The 9,299-nt window shown below is 40.5% G+C and overlaps 2 long non-coding RNA genes across 3 annotated transcripts; both read left to right on the plus strand.

Annotated features, from left to right (window-relative positions):
• Positions 1 to 5,226: 5,226 nt before the first annotated feature.
• On the plus strand, positions 5,227 to 7,104 carry LOC106598995 (uncharacterized). Of its 2 annotated transcripts, XR_006769075.1 has the most exons (6): positions 5,227 to 5,359; positions 6,016 to 6,117; positions 6,233 to 6,290; positions 6,403 to 6,472; positions 6,574 to 6,620; positions 6,828 to 7,104. It is a non-coding gene; the product is annotated as an uncharacterized lncRNA (long non-coding RNA). The 2 variants fall into 2 exon arrangements; XR_001327332.2 differs by lacking the exon at positions 6,574 to 6,620 and having other exon boundaries at positions 5,231 to 5,359.
• A 327-nt stretch (positions 7,105 to 7,431) lies between these two features.
• LOC106598996 (uncharacterized) lies at positions 7,432 to 9,246 on the plus strand. The gene is made up of 3 exons (XR_001327336.2): positions 7,432 to 8,063; positions 8,716 to 8,775; positions 8,936 to 9,246. It is a non-coding gene; the product is annotated as an uncharacterized lncRNA (long non-coding RNA).
• Positions 9,247 to 9,299: the final 53 nt, after the last annotated feature.

Genomic DNA, 9,299 nt, shown 5'->3' on the forward strand with positions numbered 1-9,299 from the left:
AACAAGACCGATGACCTGGAATCCCATTCTCATCGTTGCAATCTTCGGGTTGTTGGTATACCAGAGAAACTTAGAGGGAACTCAGTTAAGTTCATGTCAGACTTCTTTGTGGAGGTGCTAGGTCCAGCCATCGTTCCATCTACCCCGAAGCTGGACAGAGCCCACCGCATTGACACTTCCCCAGCGGGCAGAGACGACAACTCCAAGCCTAGAGTGTTTATCATCCGTTTTCATTATTACCGTGACAAGGAGCGCATCCTCCAGAGGCAGGGCAGAGACCAGCTACACTTCTGCGGATGCAAGGTGTTCATCTTTCCTGACCTCAGCTCGAGTTTCGCCAAGAAGAGAGCTAAATTCCTTGAAGTGTTCCCATTTTGAACCATTTCATGTGTCTGAAGCTACAAACTCTGCCTTCATGGCAGGCCCGGAGAGCAAATCAAGTGCACTATAGGCCTAGCCCTGGTCAATCGGATGGGTCAGATTACCGTGTCTGCAGTAAAGTAGCAGGCTTAAAAAAAGTCCACAGCAATGTTGATACTGTGATATTTCAAAACGTTTAAAACCATGACCAGAGAGAGAATGTCAAAGAATACAGCAAAGAGCTGCTGTTTTTAAGAGTGAGTTCATGTTTAAGTTCTTACTCAGCACTGTCAACACTTTTTATTCAACACTTTTAGAGGCTATTAAGATGCGCACTCTTCAAACTTCCACTCACGCTACAACCAACACTGCCGCTGTAATGAATGACTAGGAAAGTGTATTGATAGGCTTGCATTATTATTAGCAGATTGGGTCTTTTTTAATATCGAGAAATATTTCACTTTCTCTGTTCATAGGAGTAACAACATGAATTTGTGCATGATGCAGGAATAATGTGGTACTACTCGAGTTTCACCATCAGCTGGAAGACGGTGTCCCTTTTTGGTGATTGTCAATGGAGGAAAGGGAGAGCGGAGGGATGCTGAGAGGCGGACCCCTGTCTCCTCTTGCTCTCTCCCTCTGCTGAGCAACCTGGCCTCCGAGCATTTCGTATTATTCTGTATGTAAATCTGCAACATTATTTAAGATGATATGTTATGTATTAATTTGTGGATGTTCGAGACACACCATATCTTATAATATGTTACGATTTGCAAAATGTACAATGTTACGAATTTTCGAAATGGACAATATATTGCGAATTTGCAAAACGTATGATATGTTACAAATTCTAGCTAGATGTCTAATGTTAGCTAGCTCGATAACGTTTACTAGGGGTTAGGGTTAAGGTTCGAGTTAAGTTTAGGAGTTAGGTTAAAAGGTTAAGGTTTGGGTTAGGGGAAGAGTTAGCTAAAAGGGTTAAGGTTATGCTCTGAGACCAGGTTGCACTAAGACTGACCATCAGATGCAGGCACCATCAGCCCAGTAAAATATTTAAATGTATGCTCGCTCAGCTGTGCCTCACGAGTAATACAACTGATCTATTACGAGTATGATCATATAGCCTACCTCAAATTTTGAAATGTATATATTTTTTAAATGGTCAGAACAACAATGCAATGGCAAGGCAATTCAAGCAAAGCCAATATGCGGTGATAATGTATTTGGCATATAGCCTACTGCACAAACCTCATTGCTACAGTACTGTTTTTAATAGGTTAATGTTGCATAGGCTTACGTTTAAGTCATGTAAAAATAAAACAAATCTGAGCCGTAGATCTCTGCTTGCATTTTGAGTGATCTTCACTCAGAAAGGGTTGGTCACCACTGAACTAGCCTATTCCGGGCCCTCAGAGTTTCCTGCGCCAGTGAGCTCGGGACAGACAGCTGATTTTTATAACGCTTCCATTGGATATATGGGATCATCAGATCATGATATTTTGCTCTTTCACATCGAGGCCAAGAGTGTTTGGAAAGATTTTTCAAATACTGAGGAACTTATCATTCGATGTAAAATAAAATGTAAAAAAAAAGACTTTGTTGCCTTATGTGAGGTGAAGAAAAAGTGACTGAGAAGCTCAGCTTATTGGTGGTGTACGTGGTGTGTTATGACAATCAGAAATCAGACATTGCCAAATGGGCAAGGAGTCTTGGCAATTCTTTGGGCCTTCCTCTGACACCGCATGGTATAGGAGTTGTCGAAGTAATTTAGCTCGTCTAGTAGGCTCGTGTCACTGGGCAGCTCGCGGCTGTGCTTCCCTTTGTAGTCTGTAATAGTTTGCAAGCCCTGCTACATCTGACGAGCGTCGGAGCCGGTGTACTAGGATTCAATCTAAGTCCTGTATTGACGCTTTACCTGACCCTTTAGCTCAGTGTGGATGTTGCCTGTAATCCATGGCTTCTGGTTGGGTTACGTACTGTCACTGTGGGGACGTCATCGATGCACTCGTCACGGTATCTGTGTGCATTCAAATTGCCATCGATAAAATGCAATTGTGTTCGAGGACAGTAGCTTATGCCTGCCCATACCATAACCCCACCACCACGGGGCACTCTGTTCACAATGTTGACATCGGCAAACTGCTTGCCCACACAATGCCATACACTTGGTCTGCGGTTGAGGCTTGTTGGACGTACTGCCAAATTCTCTAAACTAAGTTTTTCTGGTAGAGAAATTACATTTAATTCTATGGCCACAGTTCTGGTGGACATTCTTGCAGTCAGCATGCCAATTGCACACTCCCTCAAAACTTGAGACATCTGTGGCATTGTGTTGTGTGACAGAATTTCCCATTTTAGAGTAGCCTTTTGGCACCTGTGTAATGATCATGCTGTTTAATCAGCTTCTTGAAAAGCCACATGTCAGGTGGCTGGATTATCTTGGCAAAGGAGAAATGCTCAATAAGAGGGATGTAAACACATTTGTGCACCAAATTTGAGAGAAATAAGCTTTTAGTGCATATGGAACATTTCTGGGATCTTTTATTTCAGCTCATGAAACATGGGAACATATTTACATATTGCGTTTATATTTTTGTTCAGTATATATCACCAAAGAGAGCATCCAAGCGAGCAAAACAGTACCCATCTATATGTAGCCCATGTATCTGATGCTGTCTGGACAGAAATAGTATGACATGCCATACTCTTTTGGTCCAGACAGCATCAGATACATGGTCTACACCAGTGATCACTTTCGCAGTCAAAAAGCAAATTGAGATCTACTGCTCAGATTCTTTCAAAACATGACTTAAAATGTTTTAACATTGACCTAATAAAAACAGTTCTGTAAGAATGCGATTTGGGCAGTAGGCCTAATACTTTATCACAGCATTTTGCCTATATGCCTGGCCTACCGATATTGTTATTCTCAGACATATTATATTCCAAAACTCGAGATTTGATTACAAAATAGATCATCAGTTGGTGTAGCACTTGCAAGGCACAGCTGAGCATAAATGTAAATAATTTGCAAATTATTCACTTTTTTTATTTTACTGGACTGATGGTACCTGCATCTGATGGTAATGGTGCTTTCAAGACAACTGGGAGCTCTGGGGTCAAATCATGATGTCAGTGAAATAGTTTCTGACTTGGAATTCCGAGTTGGATGACCGTTCAAAAATATTTTTCCCAGTCGGATCTCGTTTTTTCCTGAGTTCCCAGTTGTCTTTGAACGCACTGAAGTCGGAAGTCGTACATTTCCGAGTTCCCAGTTGTTTTTAACACAGCATTAGTCTCAGCGGCGGGAGAGAGCAGCAGAGGGTCCGCCTCTCATGGTCCCTGCTCTCTCCTTCCTTTCCTCCGGTGGAACTGACTAGAGAGAGGGGACACAGTCTTCCACCTGATTGCAAATCTCAAGTTGCACTGCATCTGCCTCATGCAGAAATGTATGTTGTTCCTATGACCAGAGAAAGTGAAATATTCTTCAATATTAAAATAGTGGGTGTACAAGCTGATAATAATAATAAAAACGCAGGGCTATCGATACACTAGGCTACTCATTCATTGCAGTTGCAGCGTGAGTGAAAGTAGGGAGAAGCGCATTATGTTTTCTAGTAGTGTTGAATAAAAAGTGTTGACAGTGATGAATGAAAAATTCAACATGAAATCACTCCTAAAAACAGAAGCTCGTAGCTGTATTCTTTGACAGTCTCTCTGTGGTCATGGTTTTAAAAGTTATTAAATCTTATGTAGGCTAGTATCGAACTTCGCTGTGGCCGGGGACGTGGAAGCACAGTAGGCACGGTGATTTGAGCTATCTGATTGACCATCTCAGTAGCTGCACTAATTTAGCCTAAGAGTTCCCGTCCGCCGAGAACACAGAGTTTGTCTTTTCAGACAAAAGAAATGGTTCATTATGGTGAGAGGGCGGTGTTAGCCGTTTGAGAGAGTGGTGAATATGCTGCTAAAAACACAACTCCGGGAGCCAAAACTTTGATCAACGTTGGAAGCAATATTTACATGTTGACCCATAATTTATTTCCTTTATTGTGTACAAAATACTTTATATATAGATTTTTTGTTAACAAAAATATATATATTTCAAATTAGAAAAAATGACATAGGTCTGGACCTCGGTGTCCTCATATGTACTGTAGTCTCACGGCCATGCTTTTGAGTGGATTATGATAGAGACGTGAGGTTTGGACCATTGGTTTTCTTAATAGGATTATCTATAGAATTAACATTATTTTACCCATTGGTCAAAATCAGTTTCTAAACCCAGAGGCGCAACATCGCAAGACTTATGGAAACACTTGCGAAGCAGACCAGGCCGGGGTGTGGAGCTTGAGACGTCAATGAGAGAAGTGAACAATTCTTACTTAGATCCAAAATGTTCTCGAACTGACATGTTTTAATGTGTCAAAAACAACTTCATATATAAAGAGTGCCTTTGATTTGACGGCCTGTACCTGCGCAGCTCAGTGCGAGACGACCGTTAAACCCTATGACGAGTCTCTGCGCATGAGCATAGCTAGCCAAAGTTTCCATGACAACATTTACAAGTGTGATTTGGAATTTCTATTGGAGAAGCAGTTTCTGCCCATCTTCATTCTGGACCATATTTGCTAGAATGTTAATCAGCTAACTAGCTAGCTAGAGTGGCTAGCTAGCTTATCTGTTGCATGTACGTGCTGACGTTTCAATACCCAGGCTACGTAGTGGAATGCGAATAGGTCTCAACCAATGAAAATGTGTGGTGGGCAGGCCCAGCCCGGGTCGACCCCGCCCATAGCCAATACTACACCATTCCATAAGAGAAGCCCCTGACTGCAGTGTGCAGTTCGGGGCCGGGATCAATGTGGGCGGAGTCAAATGCGTTTAACCGAACCCTTCAAGGTCACCCAAATTGAGGTAGACGTTGACGGTGTTAACGTCAACGAAAGCGAAACTTAATCGAACCTAACCTACATGGATAAAAATATAAACCATGGAAGTGAGTGAGACTGTCATTATGCATAATGTACTTTGTAATATTCATGTTATACCAGTGCAGTGGTATGTGTTTATATGACCAACTACCGCACCGATGTTAGCATACCGTTAATTTGCACATGAGCTAGCTAATTGCTCACGAGGGAATGTTATTTGGACAAATTTGCCTACTTGAGCAGTAAGCCTAGGTTTATATGTACAGTTATGTAATCGATTTGATTGTTGATTTTTCTGTGTTTCTTCAATGTATGCCTTGTTGTGTTTGGCTGGCTCTAAATGTGTATCGTTGATGCCATTCCCTTAGTTACACACAGCGAGTCTACACAGCCTACACATAGTATATGCAATAATGAAATCACCAGGTCCCAACATACATGGCAAGTCAAGAAAAGTAATTGTAACTTGTCCACACTGCAAACTGAAGTTAAATAAGAAAAACTTAAACACATTTACGAAGAAAGTATACACATTGCTTTGAAACAGTGTCCAATTAAAGATTTTTGGCATGTGAGTACATTGATGCGAGAAATGGTGTGTTTGCAGTCGAAAATACATTTTCTGGTCCAGCAAAATCCATACATGTTGTGAAAAATACTTAGGCTAATTCAGTTCCAACGGTGTTCAAAAAAGTATTAACTATTATCATTATTGTTGTAGTTGGGACTCCCATCCGATTGGCTGATTTTCTTTTTCAAAGGAAAACATGCAGCAAATTAAGCGATGGTGGTGCCTAGTTCTCCTGCAGAACTTTCCAATGCCGTAAGTCTTGAACATTATAAAAACTTTTCATTTGCATCCTTAAAATCACTTGTTTCACTGTAGCCAGACTGACCTGAATATATTTTCATATTGAATGTGTCATTCACTCACTAAGGTCTGAAGAAGAGAAGTTGAATGATTGAAAAAGGAGGCGAAAACAAAGCACACTACATGTAGGTGTCATATGAGTGGTATAGTCTTAAACCCCCCTTTCTCATATGATGAGTGATAGTCTTAAACCAATGTTTAAAGACTTAACCCCTTCCCCCTCTCCAATATATTCAGGATGATGTAGAAGACGTCCCCCCCAAGAAGTCAAAGCATGTCACGTCAGCATCCAGCTCTGCAGGATCAGGTACTGTATAGGCTATTAGCTAAAATAAGGTGCATTATTGTACACACCTCCCTAGAGGTTCCCTTACATTACTTAATGACCACCATCTGTTTTCTTTCTAGACGATACTGAAAACAAAATGCACGACGAACTGGGAGCTGTGAACTGGGTATGTAGTCTGTGTGTAATGCTGAAGGCTTGATGCATGGCAAGATATAATAGTTGTGATGACTTGAGTAGTTCTAGATATCACTGAAAACCCCTTTAGTCACTGTGGCTTTTGTTTGCATGGTGGTATTGTGAAAGTAGGGTGTATTTTGACTTGATGACACAATGAGGCACTACTCTTAATATTTATTCTTCCTTTTTCTTCAAGGAAAAGGGACACCCTGGACGCAGCAATGTGGTGTGAACTACAAACATTTAAAGGCACTGTTTCCCTCCCTAGTGTAATTGGGATTCTCCAAGGAACCATTCATGTTCCAGTTACAGAGAGATGAGATGTTCAATGTGGAGGCAGTTGACAACAAGAAAATGACTGTCTTTGCCTCTTGAGGAGCAGGACTGAAGCCATTTTTGAGGAGTGGCAAACCTTGTTTTTGTCTGCTGTGTTAATTGTGTTATGTTGTTTAGTAAAGATGACGTAGAAGTCACCTGAGTCTCTGATCTTTTTACTGGAGCTGGTATCACTTAATGTACAAAGCACATTCAGCTTGTCAGTATGTCTGTATGGTATAGAGTCTACATTCTCATGAGGAAAGTAAATAGCATTATAAATCAGGATAGGTAGTAACTGTGTGTATATATGCTCAATGAAATAATATAATTAAAGTTAACATTTATCAACACAATTTTAACAGTACATGACAAGTCTGCACTGCAACAATATCAGTAGCTTGTCTCAAATATAGCATGAAGCAAAAAGTGTTACAACACATCTGCTGGTACTTTATATAATATTTCTTACGATCTTAAAATGAAATACGTTTGTATTCAATGTGTGACTTGCGCAAACGTGTGCGTTTGTATTCAGTGTGACTGTCAAACCTCAGACAAAACAAAGGTTGGGCGGGGTCAAGCGTTTGACCCCGCCCACATTGAGACCCGCCCCGAGTTGCACACTGCAGTCAGCGGTGGTGGTCCATAAACCAAGGGGTACTTCAGTCAGTGCACTATGCCAATGTCACTAGCTCTACCCGCATATGTGATAAGGTTGACAGAAAGAACTCTGGGAGTTTATATTTCATGGTCGCACATTGAGATTTGTTGTTGCAAGTACGAATCGCAATGTGTAATTTCGCAAGCTTGTATCGTGTGAGAAATGTAACAATGGTCGCAAATGTGTAACTTGACATTTGAATACATTCAATAAGATTTGGAAGCATCATTTATTTTAATTATTACAAGTCAATTTACGACTGAATATTCTGCAGTGCATCAAAAATACACTTGCAGATATCTGCTCGGGGGTTCTGTCACGTTACCAAGAGACTCGTGAACTTGTAGGTTTTGTTCATTTGTAGAAAGAGATTCGCAATCAGCCAAAACCACCTAATACTGCAACTATTGGCTGGATTGTTCTATCAATCACATCTCAGGAAGTAATTTGAAGGTAAGTCATTTCTACAAAGTAACATTAATGTTACTTGGCCTGAAGTATTAGAATAAAGGTAACCTTTGTGTACATCGATTCTTTTTTGTGTAAAGGCATGACAGTAGTTTGTTTATCATGTGAAATATAAAATGGTACATTTCAGACGAACTCCATTGACAGCAGCTAAGTTAACTTTAGCAAGCTGGCTTCAGACGTTCATCCTAGTTTTACTATCAACTGGCTAACGGTAGCTTTAGCAGGCAGCTTTAGATGCGAGGGGAAAACAAATATATTTGCTAGTTAACCATCTGATAAAGTTTATGCCATAAACTACGTTAGCTAAATTAGAACTGCTGGGAGAAAAACTCCCACAATCACTACCTAAATGTTAAGTTTCTAGAAAATAAAAACGGTATTTTCTAGCTATATTTTAGACATGTTACTGACTTTTGAACACTGTCAAACTACTTTGCTACACTGCCTGTTTGTTGATTTAATTGGGGACTGAAAGTTGGCAAGATATGCCCCTCCTGTAAACCGGCTGTATTGTTTTTGTATAAGTTGGCTGTATAGGCTTGTACACATTTACTTGAGTGTTTTTAATTAGCACAGTTCGCTAAACTGACTGACTAGGATTATTGTTATTCATGTTTTTGTTATTGCATTTCAGGTGGAGGGAGTAAGATCACTAGAAAGCAGAAAACCGCAAGACAACCAAAGGACCCTAGAGGTATTACAGCCAATGCTTATGAAGTGGATATTGTATGTGAATTGCCCATTCATATCATTGACACTTACAAAATGGTTGGATTGTTTAGCAACATGTGCAGTAAATGCTAACACGGCTTTGGTGATTAAGGTACATCATGTATTTGTCGTCTCCCCATCAGGCCTCTGCATGCTGTGACATGGGCCTGGATGGTGAAACACCTGCTTCCAGCTGCCTGACTGAATATTGGGGCCTTCAGTTGTACCTTACATCACAGCAAGAGTCTCCTTATCTCTGTCTGTCATTTAACATGTATTATGTATCCACTCATTCATGAAAACTGCTACAGACACAAGAACTGCACCTGAGTGATGATAGCCAGCTAGCTGAGCCATCGCGTGAGAAATCAAATCAAACTTTGTCACATGCACCGAATACAAGTGTAGACTTTACCTTGAAATGCTTACTTACAAGCCCTTAACCAACAGTGCAGTTCAATAAGAAAATATTTACCAAGTAGACTAAAATAAAATTTAACACAATAA

Source organism: Salmo salar, chromosome ssa03, assembly GCF_905237065.1.
Source record: "Salmo salar chromosome ssa03, Ssal_v3.1, whole genome shotgun sequence".
In the NCBI taxonomy this organism is placed as follows: domain Eukaryota; kingdom Metazoa; phylum Chordata; class Actinopteri; order Salmoniformes; family Salmonidae; genus Salmo; species Salmo salar.